The sequence below is a fragment of the Amblyomma mixtum genome, chromosome 7 (genome assembly GCF_055824585.1).
Source record: "Amblyomma mixtum isolate Tamu chromosome 7, ASM5582458v1, whole genome shotgun sequence".
NCBI lineage: Eukaryota > Metazoa > Arthropoda > Arachnida > Ixodida > Ixodidae > Amblyomma > Amblyomma mixtum.
Genome location: NC_143018.1, coordinates 131,074,096 through 131,093,106, shown reverse-complemented (window position 1 = coordinate 131,093,106; position 19,011 = coordinate 131,074,096). Strand labels below are relative to the sequence as shown.

At 49.8% G+C, this 19,011-nt stretch overlaps 1 pseudogene; it reads right to left on the bottom strand.

Moving 5' to 3' along the window:
- Positions 1-16,662: 16,662 nt before the first annotated feature.
- On the bottom strand, positions 16,663-18,427 carry LOC149337602 (uncharacterized; annotated as a pseudogene).
- Positions 18,428-19,011: the final 584 nt, after the last annotated feature.

Genomic DNA, 19,011 nt, shown 5'->3' with positions numbered 1-19,011 from the left:
GCTCTGAGCGAAGTGTATGGAAGTTCCCCTTTACGACCTCGTATTAGGCAACGTTGGAGGAGCCAGACATGCCGCCGACCCAGATCCCAGTTGGAAACTAGAAGCGATGGTTGCGAAGATGTCGTCCTCAAAAAGGTTAGAGCCACCAGGGAGTGGTAACGCTGTGGAGGCGGATGCCACCGGAGAAAATGGGAGAGCAGCTTCCGCAGACACAGATGCTGACCAGGCAAACGCCGTGGTGACGAGGGGCCAAGCCCGGGAGAAGGGAAAACTAAGGGGACTGAGAGTGTCGGTCAACTTTAATTACGTAAGCAGCGAAGTCCTATGCCAAGAGCAGAAGTGTGACCTCACTCTGCGGGCATGCTTTGACCAGTAGATCGGGTGGCACACAGCAGAAACGGAGATAGCCACCAGTTCTTCCTCCAAAGCGGAGTTCTCCAACGCAAATTCACGTCTAAATTTGGAGGGGAATACATTCAAGTAGTCATTCCCAAGAAATTTCGGACAGCAGTGCTCGAGCACCCTAACGGCGGTGTAATGGGAGGACATCAGGGCCCCAGAAAAACAGTGCGCAAAGTTCGGAGTGAATTTTTCTGCACGGGACTGCAGGCCGACGCGAAACGTTCTGTCATATCCTGCGGCTCCTGCCAGCGGACCATTCCCAGAGGCTACACAAGAGTGATAACGTCTTGGCAGACTACATTAGTCGATAGGCTAATTGGCTCAGGCGGGTTGTTTAGATTGCTGTCACACCTTTCTAGTGTCAGTTTTCTTTTTTTGTGTCCGCTATCTTGATTACATGCAGTGATCCTTTGTATATTCTAGACTGTGTCCACTGTGATGACATTTTGTCGTAATATAAATGTAAGGTTATGCTGTTACGATGTGACATGTGTAATGTGATGCCCGAATTGGACTTCATGTGAACGTCGACAGTGAGTGCAGTGCGGTGCGCGTGAACTGACAAGCGTCCGCGAGATCGAGTGCAGATATCCGTACCTGTGTGAGGTGACTGTTGTGACTGTTCGGAGGTCAAATGATTGAATTGCCGCTTGCATGCCTGTAGGTTGTAACTTGCAAGCCACTTTTGAGTGCTCATTGCTGCTCTTTTGTAAGGAACGCGGGATTCTTGAAGCCTTTTTTCCATGTTCTCGCTGTTGATAGCGATTTGCCGCTGGCCTGTACCTAGCAAAATATTATGGTATAATATTCTTTAGGGGGGGCTGTGTCACAGACCAGTGGAACGTGTCTCACCAGGAGAGAGCAGAGGCGGCGTTCGGATAGCGCAGTAACAGGCTCGTAGCACGGCTGTTGCTGGGCGTTCGTCATGGTCTCTCTCGGGGCTCGGCCATCGGCGAACGAAGCCGACAATGGAGTTCCAGGAACCGTGGAAAGTTCCAAGGGAGGTGGTACGGGTGCGCTGTTTTTTTGGAAGTGGAGAGTGCAGGCCTGGCCGACTCGGCGACGACTGTCACGGAAGACTTAAGTCTTTTGCGTCTCCTCCTGCTCTACCGCGCGCCGCTCCGAGGGAGCTGCGCGGGTTAATGCGTCCCCTCGGCCCAATCATCACCGCGTTGAAAAAAAAGTGCCCCGATGATGACGGGAAGGGAGAAAGTGTGCTCTCCGCCGGCCCGTCTGGGTTGTAGGGAACACAGTCGGGAGGAAATGGTCAACTAAAGAGGTTGGGTAGTGTGTAAGCGGGCGTGTAGGGCCGAATTACCGCGCCGAGGCACCCGCGTTCCATCGCGCAAGTCCAGCCGCCGTCGATTCATCGCCCCATCGACAGCCACCCGAACCGGAGTCATCGCCGCGGCCCCCGTAAGTGAATTGTCCGCCGGACTTTCTCGTTTTCCTGCCTCTAACGTTTTGTATATTCCTTCCTTCAATGCACTGTACGCCTTGTTGTTCTCTATAGTTGGATGAGGATGTTTTTGTGCTGTCCGTCTCCTCCTTGTCGCGTTTCGTGTTATGTATAGTTTCTGCTACTCCTCTGTTCGTTTTTACTTTTTTGTGTTTCCCTGCCTGTGAGTGAACACTTGTTTTAACCCCTCAACCCCTTGAGTTCCTTCTGGATGACTGACGCATCGACACACGTGCCCCACGCATGGGCTGACCAACCTCAACAAAAAAATGTTGTCCAACGCTCGCTTTTAGGCCACAGGGAAGCGTAAAGCGGTACCTGTGCCTCAACGGTTTGCGCCAGGCAGCCGGTTGACGAGCGATAGTTTTGGAAGAACTTCAAGACGAGAGGGAGGCTAACACATCTAAACGCTCATATTTTCCAGCTCTTTAAGCAGATTGAGCAAGAGTTCATGAAGTATGCAAGCCAGGGGGATGTGTACGACAAGACAACTGACGCTGTGCTGGATTATTGTCACTTTACCTTCCCTTGCGAGTTTCAAAAAGAAGATATATTGGCCAGGTTAACACACTACTATGTTTGCATGCGCATGCGACAGTCCTGCCAACAGTTAAAAAATAAGAATCAGAAGAAAAGCCAGGACTTGCGAAAAATATCGAAGCTTGTGTGAGCAGACGCACCTGGGACGAGTGCAGTTGAGCCCTGAATGTTTTCAACATTGCTTTGTATTTGTCATATATTTGAGATCAATGTGAATGTGTGCTTCCGATGTTTCAAAAAAATAAATGACTTATATTGCTTTCTAATCTTTTAGTGCTATGAATTGTCAGCGCAGTCTATTTTAGCGAAAAAAAAAGTGGTTGTTTGCGGATTTGGAATAAAGTAAATAAAACCTTGCAGTACTTGTGTGCCGAATTAGGAAAAAGGCTGTCATCGAGATGGTTTGTCCAAGTCGGATTATACTTCATGTATGCATGCAATCACTGGAGTCATACCAGGTGCCCGTGGCAGGGAAAAAAGCTGCGTGGGCGTACTTAATTAAGAACATATGGAGCCTCGGTTGGATGGGCTTTGTTGTAGGAAGTACCCACATCGAGTGGGCCGAGGTGCCGCTTTTATACAAGTACGCCTGGCGCGAGTCGCGCTCTGGCATGTCGTGGCACGAGATCGGACTTGTGTTTGTCACGCTAGCTGATAAAACCTGTCCTGTTCTCCAACTAGTCTTCCGGGCATGCTTGCTATTGTCATTCTCTTAGACGCAAAAAATATACAATCTTTACAGCTACTCATCGTCGTAGTAGCTATAGAAAACGGCGGCGAGAAATTAAAACTATACCACCCACGGAATTCATACCAACAGATTGAATCGGTGAGAGCGGCAAGAGAAAAACATAACTCTCGTAGGTTTACGTCCTTTGTTAAGTGCGCTTTTAGCAGTCGCTGGGTATTACGTTTTTGATGCGCGGAATGAGGGCCAATAGAAGTTGGTCGCTGAAATTCGGCAGGAAAGCGACGAGTACAACGATTACAACGAGCGCATAAGCAGGCGCCACAGCAGAACCTCGGCCGATCAGCGATTGCAGCGGGTGCAATTTCGTTGCACCATCTGTCGCACGCTATGGAAACAGAGCATTGGCGCTCGGCGGCTGGCGGCGGCCGTTCGCTCACCTAAAGTATTCTTCCGCCATGCAGCCACCCAAGATGGAGTCCAAGAGTGCAGGCAAATTTAGGAGCGATACAATTTACTTCAAGCAATAAATGAAGCTATAAAAATTGTGCATCATTTACTCGGAAAAGTTAAGGTGCTTAATCAGTGAGTAACTGCTTCACTGTTTGTTGCTGGCAAACACTGTTTCATTGCCTCCCTGTTAGAAGAGAAATATAAACAATGTGTAGTGAAGAAGTTGCGCCGAACCCATAGACGTAAAAGAAGACGAGGAGTGTAGCCGCCCGGCAGACGAGACAACTGCGAGCTTCGAAACCAGAAGATCGGTGCTGCGTTTGTGACGGGTACCACCGTGCACTTGGTGGAAGTCGTGGGTTTCGATCTTCTCTGTCCACCCTGGAACTCCGCAGCCGTCGGCTCCCCACCTCGATGACTACCTCCGGCAACACCACATCCAGCCCCGTTTCTCCGGCCCCCTGTGTTGCTTGCTCCGGAATGCTTCGCCCCCGGGACCTGCCAGTCTTCATCGGTACCGACAATCAAGACGTCGAAGATTGGCTTTCATCTTACGAACGCGTAGCACGCACAATAAGTGGGATGCCGTCCTTAAACTCAACAACGTCATCTTTTACCTTACGAAAGTCGCGAAACTCTGGTACACTAACCACGAAGCCGACATCACGACGTGGGCAACCTTCAAAGCCCGCTTTGCGGATGTCTTTGGACGCCCTGCAGTCCGCAAGCTTCGCGCCGAACATCGTTTGCGCGGCCGGGCGCAGCAGTCTGAAAAAATTGCCGACGATTACGTTACTTCCTAATGCGAAATTTGAGCGCAGCAAATAAGCTGTTTCACCTTTTCGATAGATTGAGGCAAAGAAATCGAGCAACACATGTATGCGCTATCAGAGATTTTTTTTTTATTTTTCACACGTATTCCTTTAACAAAGACTCCACTAACAGTTCTTGACAGTCATGAAGGAAGCTTTGTGGTCGGAGAAAGAGACTGATATATGTTCGACTTGGTACACCAATGCTTGATTCTCAAAGACGAGATCTATACAAGTGCCTCGCGAGGTTGTCACAGCCGTGGGACGCGTTACGAGCGAGAGGAACGGGATGTTCTCCCGCATAAGTGTTAGGAAATTGCTGTTTGTCTTTATGTCAACATTAAAGTCCCCCACTACTAACATCGGTGTGGATCGATGGACGGTTAATGCGAGTTGCAGGAAGTGCACGACGTCTTTCGTGAGTGCGGTAGGGGCGAAGTAGGCAGCTACTACCAGCAAGCCGTTGGGCAACTTTGCGGCGCACAGTTCGCGAACTTCATGTGACGTGCCAAACATTTCGACTGGTATTGCAGAGAGACCTGTGCGCAAGTAGATAGCGACTCCCGCCGCTCTGTTGTGGTCTCTGCGAGCACCACAGCAGTATAGGAAATCTATGATTTCGAGAGGCTCTTCGGGATCCATCCAGGTTTCAGCAAAGCAAAGTACAGAGGAATGGCGCAGAATGTGATCGTGGTGTACGTCCTTGGCATGTGCGGCAAGGGAGCGTACGTTAAGAATGTGGTTGTGAATGATGAATCAAGTGCTGCCAGCGAATACGCGTCCATTGGCTGTCTGCGTGTGTTACTGATGTGTGGTTAACATGTTAAGCTTCGCCTGTAAGAGTGGAACGCGACAGCGTCTTGCAACGCTGCCAGGGAGTCCAGAGAACGCCTTCGCCAATTCGGCTGTACGCCTTGCTGGACGGTAAATTTATTTTTTGAGGAAAGGAAATGTATCTGTCTCGCATATCTGGGTGGACACCTGCACCTCGCCGTAAGGGAAAGGGGGAAGATGGGAGTGAACGAAGACGCCGTATTAGCTAGACGCGCCTGTGTTCATTCCAAACCATTCAGCTGGTATTTCGGAGTGGCTAGCGTGCTCGTATCGCACTCCGGAGACCCTGGTTCGATTCCCCAACTCGACCAATTTCGTTCTCGGTTTTATTGATTTATGCGGTCTAACTAGAAAGGTTAATTAGGCTATTTCATATTTATATTATTGTATTTCTATCCATCGTGTTCTGTCATTAACCTGTCAATTGTTGGAACTGTCTAGGATGTTCGACACAACGTATATGAAACGAGCAACGTCTTACTGAGTGGGGAAGTGCGTGGTGGTGGAGGGAACGCGGCTTCGTACTTATCTGTTTTTTTCACCAGCGTCTCCTTCCGCGGACGTTGTTGTCGCTGCGGCGCGCGTCTTTCTTTTCTTTTCTTCTGACATCTTCATTCTCCTCTATATTAATTAGGCTAATTGATTAATTAAGCAATTAACTAAACTCAGTCCAACTTAGTTGCAGCATCACTATACGATCCCTTTGATTGGTTGCATGGTTACTAGCCAAAGTACAATTGGCCCCATTTGAAATTCGCGCACTGTGACGTCACGAGCATTTCGACCAATTGAAAAGCGTGACATTGGGGGCGGAGCTGGTTACGAGGCCGACGCCGACGCCGACGCGAAACCCAGGAACGGACGCCAAAGAGCTGCGCTCTAAAACATTCAAAAGCTACATCGAGGATGTTTTAGACCTGTGCCATCGTGTCAACTCCTCGATGCCCGAAAGCGACAAGCTTCGACATATCTTAAAAGGCATCGATGAAGGCGCTGTCCAGATGTTACTGGTAAAAGAGCCCCACACTGTTGCTGTTGTCATCACCCAGTGCCAGAGTTATGACGAGCTTCGCCGGCAACGTGTCGTCACTCGGCAACGTGTCGTCACTCGGCAACCCGAGGAAACGGTCGCAGCCATCTCCAATGTCACTGACGACTCTGCGTTCCTTCAACATATTAAGGACTTCGTCCGGGAAGAGGTTGCTCGGCAGTTATCAGTGCTGCCCAGCACTACAGAGTCAACCTCACAGCTGCCACCTGGCATTCGCCATGTTATTCGCGAACAAGTTGCCGAAGTGCTTCCTTCTGCCTGCCGTGCAACTCACGGCTCCTCTCACCTATGCCGAAGCTGTCTCGTCACCACGAACGTCGTTTCTTGCTCCCCTATCTTATGTAAAAGCCATGGCACGGCCACCACCACCCGCACATTTCTCTTCCTACGCCTTACCCCCGCGTTCATTTTCCTCCCAGCGCCGTGTACCACCCCTGCGAACCCTTGGCGCACCTCTGATAACCGGCCCATTTGCTTCACATGTGGCCTCCCTGGCCACGTTGCCCGTCTGTGCCGCCGTCGCATGCCTCCGTATGTCGCCGACCAGAGCCCGGCCACCTATGCCCAGCCACCGTCCCCTCCCCGTGTACCGCTTCATCACTCGTCCCATTTTCACCACCCGTTCTCACCTGCGCTCCGCTCGCCCTCTCCGCATCGTCGCTCGCCCTCGTCGATGCGACGCCGACCTACCTCTCCACCGCCGGAAAAGCACTAGCCGCAGTTCCGCAGGCAAGAACGGCGCTTTCGTCGACGTCCGAAAGTCCTGCCACGTCTCCTCGAAATTTAATCGAACTCTCTATTCAACACGTCTCTACCCTTGCGCTTGTCGATACTGGAGCTGCTGTGTCCGTGATAGATGCTCGATTCTGCCGTTTGATTCGAACAGTTGCCCTGCTGCTTTCTGGCGTTTCCCTCCACACTTCAACTGCACAGTACTTAGAGCTGCTCGGCACCTATACGGCCCGAGTCACGATCCAGGACGTTCTCTACGTCATCAGTTTTATTGTTTAGCGTGCCTGCTCTCACGACATTACTTTAGGGTGGGACTTCGTATTGCGTCATCAAGCCATTATTCATTGCGCCCGTGCGGAAGTCGAGCTTTCTCCGCTCTGCGACGCACCTACGACCGCTGAAATTCTTCGAGAGGCCAAGTGCAATGTTTTGGACGATACCGTTATCCCACCTTCTTCTTGTGCCTTTGTTCCTGTCATATGTGCCCCTTTTTCTGAACGTATCGTCCTCTTCACACCGTCTTCTTTTTTCGTCTCTCGAAGATGCCCTCCTCTACCCTTCGCCCTTCTTAATGTACGAAGCGGCCGCGCCAATCTAGCCATGACTATTGAGTCTTTCTGCCCCATCATTTCACACCGTGGTGAATGCGCTGGACACGCCGAGCCTGTTCGCCCCGATCACATCATTTTAGTGCCGCCTCTATCCCCCACTGCCACCTGAGACCCTGACAGCCTCAATGCCCTCAGCCCGCCTCGATCCTTACCCGCCTCATCCCTGCCGGCTGCCTTCACCACCGCCGTTGACCAAGCCCTCTCTCCTAATCAACGCGCCCAGCTCCTCGACTTGACGCATAGATTCCGCACTTCTTTTGATGCCCAGCAACCATCGTTGGGTCGCACCTCAACTGTGGCTCATCGCATATACACTGGTGAGCAAGCACCGTTACGCCAACGTCCCTACCGTGTCTCTGCCTCAAAGCGTCGCATTATTGATGAGCAAGTCGATGACATGCTCCGCAGAGGCTTGATTCATCCTTCCAACAGCCCCTAGGCTTCGCCGGTCGTCTTAGTTCAAACGAAAGACGGATCTGATCGGTTCTTTGTCGATTACCGCCGTTTGAATGCAATCACACGCAAAGACGTCTACCCCCTGCTACGCATAGATGACGCGCTTGACTGTCAGCATGGAGCCGAATTTTTCTCCTCTCTTGATCTGCGGTCTGGCTACTGGCAAGTCCCCATGGCGCAGGGTGATTGGGCCAAGACAGCTTTCGTCACTCCCGATGGGCTCTACGAGTTCAACGTCATGCCGTTCGGCGTATGTAACACGCCTGCCACCTTTGAACGCATGATGGACACCATCCTTCGGGGTTTGAACTGGAACACGTTTTTGCTACTTGGATGACATTGTGGTGTTTTCCTCCGACTTCACTACCCACCTCACACGCCTTGAGGCGGTTTTGAAGTGCCTGACCGACGCCGGTCTGCAGCTCAATCTGAAAAAGTGCCATTTCGCCGCCCGCCAACTCACCATTTTAGGGCATTCCGTGTCAAAAGAGGGCATCCTTCCTGACCCCGCTAAACTCCAAGCTGTCGCTGCGTTCCCGAAACCTACTTCAATCAAGCAACTCCGCAGCTTTATTGGCTGGTGCTCTTACTTTCGGCGCTTCGTCCGGAACTTTGCGACCATCATTGCCCCTTTGACGCGACTTCTTGGTGGCCAAAACGACCTTTCTGCCTGGTCGCCGGCTTGCGATACTGCGTTTACGAAACTGCGCACCATACTTACTTCGCCTCCCATTTTACGCCACTTTGACCCGGCTGCACCTACCGAAGTGCACCCCGACGCCAGTCACGCTGGCCTCGGCACTGTTCTGGCCCAACGCAAATCTGGCGCTGACGAATACGTCGTGGCGTACGCCAGTCGGACTCTATCCAAGGCCGAGACCAATTATTCAGTCACCGAAAAGGAATGTTTGGCCATCGTCTGGGTGCTTCAGAAATTTCGGCCGTACTTGTACGGGCGTCCATTCGATGTTGTTACGGACCACCATGCTCTTTGTTGGTTATCTTCAATGAAAGACCCCACCGGTCGTCTCGTCCGATGGTCGCTTCGACTGCAAGAATATGATATCCGCGTTGTCTACCGGACTGGGCGTAAGCACACTGATGACAACGCTTTATCCCGCTCGCCGGTGCCCTCTGACATCCGGTTGCCGCCCGCCTCCAGCTCAGCCTTGTCTTCCCTGTCCGTTGACGACATGCCTGCAGCACAACGCAAAGACCCCTGGCTAGCGTCACTCATCGCTCTCCTCACCAACTCGTTGCCCTCGTCGGCCCCTCGTGCCCTTCGCCGTCAGGCGCACCACTTCGCTCTTCGTGACGACCTCCTCTACCGACGCAATTACATGCCAGTCGGCCATAAGTGGCTGCTTATCGTACCTCGCCACCTCCGTTGTGCTGTCTGCGCTTCTTACCACAACGATCCCCAGTGTGGCCATGCGGGAGTGTTGAAGACTTATGAACGGTTGCGACAGCGCTTCTACTGGCGTGGCATGTATAACTTCGTCGTTATGTATGTGCGCTCGTAAACCGACTGCCAGCCTCGCAAGCCTCCTCCCCCACATCCTCCTGCTCCGCTACAGTTTCTCCCTTGCCCGGACTGATTTGTATGGGAATCGATTTGTATGGGCGTCTGCCGTACACGCCAGCGGGGAATTGCTGGATAAACGTGGCCGTCGATCACCTCACTCGATACGCGGAAACTGCAGCACTTCCGGCCGCCACCTCAACTGATGGCACCTCCTTTCTTCTTCGCCACTTCATTTTGAGGCATGGCGCCCCTCGTGAGCTTCTCAGCGATAGAGGCAAATCCTTATCTGAGGTTGTTGCAGCGCTCCTCCATGAATGTCACAAAGTCCACCGGACCACAAACGCTTACCACCCGCAAACCAATGGCTATACCGAACGCTTCAATCGCACACTGGCCGATATGTTGTCCATATACATCGCCTCCGATCACTCCAATTGGGACCGGATTCTACCATTCGTTACATATGCGTATAACACCGCTGTCCAAGCAACCACTGGATTCTCTCCATTCTTTCTCCTGTATGCTCGCGAGCCTTCGTCTCCGCTAGACACCATCCTGCCCTACCGACCGGACATTTCGGAGTGCACATCGGTTTCCGAAGCTGCCAGGCATGCTGAAGAGTGCCGCCAGCTGGCCCGTTCCCTGACATCAGAAGACCAGTACAAGAAAGCCCAAGAAAGCCCATACCTTCCTTCCTGGTGATCGCCTCTGGCTGTGGGTGCCTTCATCACCAGGGGGCCTGTCCATCAAGTTGGTTGCGAAATATCAAGGGCCCTATCGTGTCATCCAACAGACTTCCCCTGTCAACTACCTCGTGGAACCTTTAGCTCCCTCCAGCGACCTTCGCCACCGTGGCCGTGAGATCGTTCACGTCGACCGCTTGAAGCCATACTACGACCCCGTTATCATTTCGTCGCCAGGATGGCTTCCCCTTTCTTGGATGGGGGTTGATTGTAGTGAAGAAGTTGCGCCGAACCCGTAGACGTAAAAGAAGACAAGGAGTGCAGCCGCCCGGCAGACTACGAGGCAACTACGAGCTTCGAAACCAGAACATCGGTGCTGCGTTTGTGACGGCTACCAGTGCTTTAAATCCCGCCGTACAAATGTTTTACCATATTCCAAAAATCAGACAATTCAACAACAAAAGCTGTAAATTAGCTGCCTTTCATTCCAATTAAAACTTCATTTCAGCTAGATATCTAGTGTTAACTTGCACAGCTGTAGTACTAATATAAAATAAGCACCTGTCTGCTATATTCGTGCCTTTTGCCCAGCAGCAGAGCAAATAAAACAGCCCAGATCAAAGATGTAGTTGAGAACGACATGCCGTTAATACTAGGTCCACTTTGGAAACACGGTGTACTTTCCTTAGTAGTTTTAAAATTTCAGCACAAATAAAATGTGCCGTGATTGGCAGAACAACAATGCAAGGCATGAACTGGCTAACAGAACAGCATAATAAAAAAAAAATAAGCATGCTGAAATTACCGTTTCACTGTTGTCACGAGGCGCAAATAGGCACAACAGCATGAGGCACTTGTTGTACGGTGTTGTAGCAGCCGCTTGTTGTACGGTGAATGTCGCAGCAGTACTCCAATGCGGATTTAACTGTATGGCTTCTGAAAAATAGGAACAGTACTGCAACATCGCACAAACCCTTCCAAGCCATGTCTCGTACACTGCACTGTGCATTTCCATGACTAACGATGTGCACGAAAGCCTATGACTGCATGGATTGGTGTGCTTTCGACAATATGTTGGATGGCCCGAGTGAACGGCGAAATGACCGCAGGGAGGCCCATGCACTCAGGCACAGGAAGAAAAAAAATTTTGTCATCGAACCTGAACTCCATGCAATGCATTTACAAATTCTATACTGATCTCTACTTCAGCATCTACTTCAAATGATCATTATAACAACATTTCACCCTTGGTATGCCTTCTAGCGAACAGTTTATTTTTTTTTTTTGTAACAAGATGAGGGCTGCACATATAAATGGCACTGTGTGGAGAAATGAACTCTGGAGAAATAATCCTGAGGACAGCAAGTGCCAATATTTCTGCCATCAAGACAATTCATGAAATTGTTTTCTGCATTCCTTCAGTGTAAAGACACAAGCTTGATTTAGCTTTCCACTTTTCGGAGTGCTCACCTTTAACAGTGCACACTGGTGTGAAAAGCGCAGAATAAAAGACAAGTGTGTCTGGAAGGACAGGAATGACTGGCATTCTGTCTTCTTGTTTTTCTCCTTGTCGCTTCATGTCTAAAAGGACAGCAATCACCGGCTTTATGTCTCCTTCTTGTTGTCCTGCTTCTTGTAGACGGAGCATGTGCATAGCTGTTTCCGCGACGGTCAGCATCCACGACAGTATGTGGCTTTGCTGTCGAATAGGTTATATTCTCTTTGCAAGAGCAAGGGCAAACTCTTAAAAAAATTTGCAACTTCTCGCTCCTGGTCACCCTGGTTCTTGGCCATTTTCTTGTCCGCCTCCACGGATCTCAATACTTTTCTTCCAGTGATCTTCCAATACCCAATGCTTCCAGGGTCAGAACCTATAAGGCCAGATGGGAAAGTTACTTAACCAGCGATCGAAGGGACACAAATGAGCATAAACAGCATTACAACAAGCCGGCCAACAAGCATCACCAACAGCAATTTCGAATTCACCACGACACTATAGCTCTTGAAAGCACGTGCACGTCTTGGCATCATTAATGTCAGCAAGAAAACAGCCAATATGTATGCACACTTTGTCAATACAAAAACGCACGCGTAATTTTAAAACCATGAGGCATGGTAATACTCGTGAACTGTTGCCTACACAACCATGATAGACATATTTTGATGTGTTCATATATACATACTAAGCAATACAGTGTTCACACACGACTAAATAAGAGGACTAGAATAGGGACAATAAACTGAATTCCATGTAGAACTAAAGACGCATGCCTAAAGTTTCGCTGAGGTTTCAAAAGAACCGCAGAATGAGCTAAGTAAAAAATACGTAAACACTACACACCTTTTTTGTCAATCCACTCTTTCTACACTTGTCGAGGGCAAGGCGCAGACTAGTTAAGGAGAACAAGAGACAACGCCTAAACAGAAGCTTCCACAGATGCATTGTAGAGATAACTAAAGCAGCAGAATATTCAATGTCACAGGAGCAGACTAAATGGGCAGGTTTCTACAACAGATTAAGGGATACTATGGGTACAAAAAGGAATCATAAATCACTCAGGTCGATGCTGGACCCAAACACATCGAAAACCCGCTCTAAGACTAATATGCAATGCCCACTGCATTTCGAGACGCTCAAGGGCATCGACATGGTGAGCCACATGAAGATGCTACACACAAGAGAAACCATAGTGCAGGACAGTGGAAGGGAACCTCCTAAGGCACCGGAGAAGGAGACAGAGTTGGACTCTGACAAAACAACAGTAGCGAGAAGATTAAACAGGCGTTTACAGCCGTTGGGGCCAGTCTTCTAAACACGGCAGTGAGCACAGGTGACGACAGACCATGGGCGAGGGCATACGTCAGAGTACGCGTTCGCCACCGGGCTTCAGCGATGAAATTGATGAACACACAAATACGTTGAAGAGGGGGTCCGGAGGGAACAAAGAAGCCCGTTGAACTCGAAATAAAGTTAAGAAGTGCTTGGAGCTGGGCTAGTTGGAACATCTTTTCATAAATGCTGCGCTGCTTAGTTGAACACGGAAAAAGAAACTGGACAAACGCTGAGGTTAAGCGCAATCTACCAACTGAAGTTTTATTCCTTGGAATCGGAAAAAAGAAAACACCAGCCCACGACTTAATCAGAGGATCGTGAAAGCACATAAAACGTAACAGTGCACTGTAACAGCAAGACGAACTATGGAATGAAACCATGACAATAAGATCATATGAAAATAAAAACTTTATCTAAGCCCGGGATGAAATCGCACTCAACCCCCCCCCCCTCCCCGCGCGCCGCGCATCTAACAGACACGCGCGGTTGATCCTATGCAAGTCTTTTGTCTCTCCGCAACATATCTATTTTCCTGCGGGAAAGGGCTATGGAAGGGGCGCTAACGTAATCGCCTTCTTTGCCAGAAACCACCCGGAAGGCCTCAATTACTTCACGCTTTTTCTTTTCGTATTTGTGTGTTCATCAATTTCATCGCTGAAGCCCGGTGGCGAACGCGTACTCTGACGTATGCCCTCGGCCATGGTCTGTCGTCACCTGTGATCACTGCCGTGTTTGGAAGAGTGATCCCAACGGAAGCAGCTTCAAGACGTGTGGGCAAGATCCTGCGATCAGAAACATTGCGCCAGGTACTTTTGTTCCAACTTGGGATAAGGAATACCTGTTCGGCATACCTTAGGCCTGGAGACGCAAAAGTCATGTCACGGTTCTTTCTGGATGCCGCTGAGGCCGAAGGTGAGCGTATGTGGGGCTCAGCGTTCCCAACAATTCCGAAGAAGCGCGTCAGGCCTCCGGGTGACAGGAAGGGACCAATTAATATGACAGAACTAACGCTACCTAAGCAGGTCGAGGAAGTGCTGAGCAAAGGGCCTAAGTTCTCCGTGTAACCGAGAGCTGACGCTGCTGATATCATCAGTATGGTCCACAAGGTATCAGACAGGGCGCCTGAGGAAGACAGGAAGGTGTGCGCAGCTGAAGCCTTGTGCGCGGTTGCGGGGGCTGCTAGAACGCACGGGGACACGTCGCGGTTGAGGCCAGACCGAGCTGTCAACTGGTTGCGTGACTCGGACTTACGCGTCGCTCTGACAGACAAAACCGGGGAGTTTGCGGTGATGTACAAGGAAGAATACAGAAAAAAGGCAAAGGAAGGCATCATGAAGAACTTTGAGTGCAGAAAAAAGCTCGACTTGAAACTACTCAGTGCTGCCCGTACACAAACTGCCAAGATTTGTGAAGGAGGGGGACTACACCGCCTTGCTGGAGACATAAACAGCAGCAAAAATCTTGCGCTCCAACCCTTCTTTTCTGTGAAGACCCACAAAGAAGGAGCGACATTCCGAGTGATTGTTGAGGACCGGGACACCTGGCAGAGGTGCGCGGCAAAGTTATTGCAGAGCCCTTTGGACCTTCTGCCGGTTGAAGACCCCGTGTTAATAAGGGACTCGAGAGATCTCGTTTCGCTTCTGCGTGTGTCTATCCCGGTGCTGTGCTTCTCAGTGGACGTCAAGGACCTCTTCTATAATATTTCGCAGAGGGAGGTGCCTATTGCTGTCGAAGAATGCATTGACGCCTACGGGGCAGTTGGCTTTCAGAACAAGTGTGGTGTTGCAGTGGATCGGTCTCTGAACCTACTGAAAGCCTACCACCAGTTACTTTTTGTCGAATTTGAGGGTGTGGTTCTCTCCCAAAAGGATGGAATTTGCATAGGCTCATGTATTGCGCCCATATTGAGTGATTTGTTCTTGGCCAAAGGCAACCGCACGCTTCATCCGAAGTTAACCGAGTTGGGGATCACAGGGTCATTCAGGTATGTCGACGATTTCCTCATTTGCCTGCCTTAGGATTTGTACTCGGAGACCAGAACTGAAGATATCTTATCACTAATGCCGCGTGCACATCATGGGCTCCAATTCACGTCAGAACGCCCCTCAGATTCCCAGCTCCAATTTTTGGATATTAGTATGGTGTTCTCAAGCGACCACATGTGTTGGTATTATAAAACGAGAGGAGATAAGGGCATACTTCCTTTTGCATCCGGGCACACCAAGCTTGTAAAAAGAGGCATCGCGATGTCCTGCGTGAAGCAGGCCCTCATGTGACCATAAAATGGATGATAGCTTGCTTATCCAAATGGGCCGGCTTGGTTCTTCTGGATATCCCTTAAGGCCTCTAATTGGTGTTGCTGAAACTTGCCTAAGAAACTTAATAATACATCAAGAGCTTTCGCCTCCGAAGCAAAGTGATGGAAAGAAGCCTTTCGCGGTCCTCCCTTATGTGCATTACATTTCGCACCGGCTGAAGAACATTGGGCAGAGGTTTGATGTGAAGGTTGTCTTTTCAGCTCCTTTAAAGTTTAAAGGCATCTGTAAAAAAGTTAACCAGGAAGGACCTGCAGATGAGAAAAGTGCGTGCGGCGTTAAGCATGTTTCGCCCTTTGTTCCATGCTCTAAGGGGATGGTTTACAAAATTCACCTCTCTTGCGGCAAGCGCTACGTGGGGCAAACTGGGCGATGCCTTAATGAAAGGCTTTTGGAGCACAGGAGGAAATGTCGCTCCATGCAGAATGCAGAAAACTTGGCGAACCATTGCCTGAAACACGAGTGCAGCCCATATTTCCAAAACACGGTTATTTTGGCGCGGGCAACAGAAAAGAAAAAGCGTGAGGTAATTGAGGCCTTTCGGATGATTTCTGGCAAATAAGGCGATTACTTTAGCGCCCCTTCCGTAGCCCTTTCCCGCAGGGAAATAGATATGCTGCGGAGAGACAAAACACTTGCATAGGATCAACCGCGCGTGTCAGATGCGCGGCGCGCGGGGGGGTGGGGGTTGAGTGCGATTTCATCCCGGGCTTAGATAAAGTTTTTATTTTCATATGTTAAGCTTATTGTCATGGTTTCATTCCATAGTTCTTCTTGCTGTTACAGTGCACTGTTATGTTTTATGTGCTTTCACGATCCTCTGATTACGTCGTGAGCTGGTGTTTTCCTTTTTCCTATTCCAAGGAATAAAACTTCAGTTGGTAGATTGCGCTTAACCTCAGCGTTTGTCCAGTTTCTTTGTCCGTGTGCAACTAAGCAGCGCAGCATTTATGAAAATATGTCCCAACTAGCCCAGTCCAAAGCACTTCTTTACTTTGCAGTGACTTGGATTTTCTTTTTTATTATTATTTTTTCCGCGGACTTCACGTTGTGCTTTGGCTGTTTGCCTGCGACTAACTTTTACTGTGCTGAACCTTTTGTTTTCTTTTCTTTTGAGTTTTTTCTTAAATCCTCTGTTTTTTGCTGAAAATTTTTTTTCTTTGGAACATTTAGTTCTTTTCTATTTATTTGGAATTGACGCTAAGCCTGGCAAAGCATTGCTGCTCAGGCATCCTCTCTATTTCTTTTATTTTTTTTCTACCTTTTTTTTAGAAGACCAATAAAGGGATAAAAGGGCCTACAACGTCCATCAGGCGCAAATATCGACGCAGGTGCAACCAGGAAAGCCACGGAAGTGCATCTAGGCCGGGCCGGCCGTCGGGGCTTTGTTTGCAGACGACGCTGTGCCGGGCAACACCGGCTGCTCTCGTGAAGCCGTCCATCTCGTACAGATCACCAATGCTCTTTCTGACCATGTCCTCAGCTTCTGTTTTATTTTACTGGCGACATTTCTTGAACTTTTTCCACGAGCATGGGGTTTGAGCCGATTAACTCGAGTGCTTCTGCACCAGTTTTCTCGAAGGCGCGGCCGCTTACGAATTGTGCGCTGCGGGCCAGCAACTGGCCGTTGCGGGTGAGGAATTCGCTAATACAGTCTAGCTGTCTGTCTGGAACAGTGAAGTCAGCCGTCGTCACCGAAAGGAGGGTGATGTTGTTCCGGATGGACTTGGCGAGCGTAGAGAAGAACGCTCGTGATTGATACCCGCTGTGCAAGTTGTACGTAAGCGCCCGTAACCTCTTACTCGAGCAGACGACGTCTGAGAGGAGGCTTCCGGCTCGCATACGCCTACACCAGCCTTCAATGATGAGAGCCCTGATGCTAGTCCGTCGAGCAGAACCATTGATTCCACGCGTTTCGCTTCAAAGCTCAATGCGATCGTGCTCAGTGACTAGGTGAGCCTCAGGAATTCAGCAAGAATTTCCGCTTGTCCGGCAGCAACAGAGGCATAAACTTCCACCGTCAGGGTTGATAGGCTGTGGAATGTGTGCAACTGCTTATATTGGCCAACCGAGCGCGCTGCTCCGCATACCAGCAGGAAAATGCTTACAACTCGGGCCCACTCTGTTACCCCGTCCATCAGCGGGTCACCTCTATAAAGGCTATCGATTATTACTTGGACGCCGGTTCCTGGCTTACTGACGATGCGATATGAGTCGAACACGTATGAATTCATCTTCGACAGAGTCTTCATTCGCCAATGTGTGGAACAACACCCGCTGGTCCTTCGGTGTATGGAGATATAAAGGGAATCTGAGCCTTCGCTGTGACTTCACATTGCGCACCATGTCGACAAAGGGCTTCATAATCCTTCGAACCACGCTATATTAGTCGCTTTCAGTTTTGAATCCTGAGTTCTGCTCACTGTTCGGCTCTCTGAAGGCCCGTCCGCAGGAGATGAGCTCCAGCTGCTGCAGTTTCTTGGCACTGGACAGGGACCTCTCCAGTGCCCAAGTCTCACTGGTGTCGATAATAAAGCCATTCAGCTGTAAACTAACCAGCGTCTTCGAGTCCTCCACCGCTCCTGCGACATCGGCTACGTTAAAGGTGGGCCTTTCGATCGAACTGAACAGGCGCAACGACTTCAGCGAGCCGCTTTCTTTGATAAACTGCGAGAAAAGACAGCAGACTTCTGCTTTCAACCAGCTGACGTCTATGCAAAGGTCGCTGATGATCGCGTTGCTCCGTAGCGCTGCCGTGTTGCACCACATGACTGGTGGATCACACTGCATATATGGCCCAACACCTCCAACACCTAAGTCCTCGATCGCCAGCCGATTAAGCTTGCCTTTTGTCCTAATTACGTGAGCTAGGGTGGCCACGTTCTTGTATTCTTCGCCGGCGTCGAAAACTTCCAACGCGATCTCCTCGAGGTCGGGCAAGCAGTGCAGCGCGTCCAGCAGCTGCTTGTAAGTCGATGTCCTCTGGAATACCATGGAAAACTGCAGGTTTCTAAGGGCAGTGAACTTAACCATAGCGTCGTAGAAAATAGGTGTGTACATTTGGCAATCAAAGACTCCCCATTTTTCCATCTGGAGCGCGGTGACGCAGCGATGATTCGTCAGCAGCCAATGGAAGAGAAGCCCTGAGTGTTTGATGCGGCATTCGGCATGCCTACCGTAAATATCCGTACAGGAGACCACGGCCAGCTCGCCACGATTGTTCCGTTCTCTGAGCTGCACGCCTATGTTAGTGAGTTATATTGATTTTAATGGCGCAAAAGCAACTGAGGCGATGATACGCCAAATACAAGGTTAGAGTTTTTGTTAAAGGTGAAGATTTCTATTTTGTTTAAAATGCTGGCTTCCTTGAGAAACCTAAAAATACATGAGATGTCAACCATTGCTCGATCACCTAAAAGTAGCATGGGGTGTAATTGGGTGCTTTCCCTGTAAAATGTAAAATATTTCTTTCTTAGTTGTTCTAGTTCTATGCATGAAATTAAAATGTGGTTCACTGAGTTCAGCACCACACATTTCACAGAGAGGTTTGTTTTGTTTGGTTAGCAGAATGTTGTGCGTGAGGTGGGTGTGTCCAATGCGGCGCCGACATAAAATAA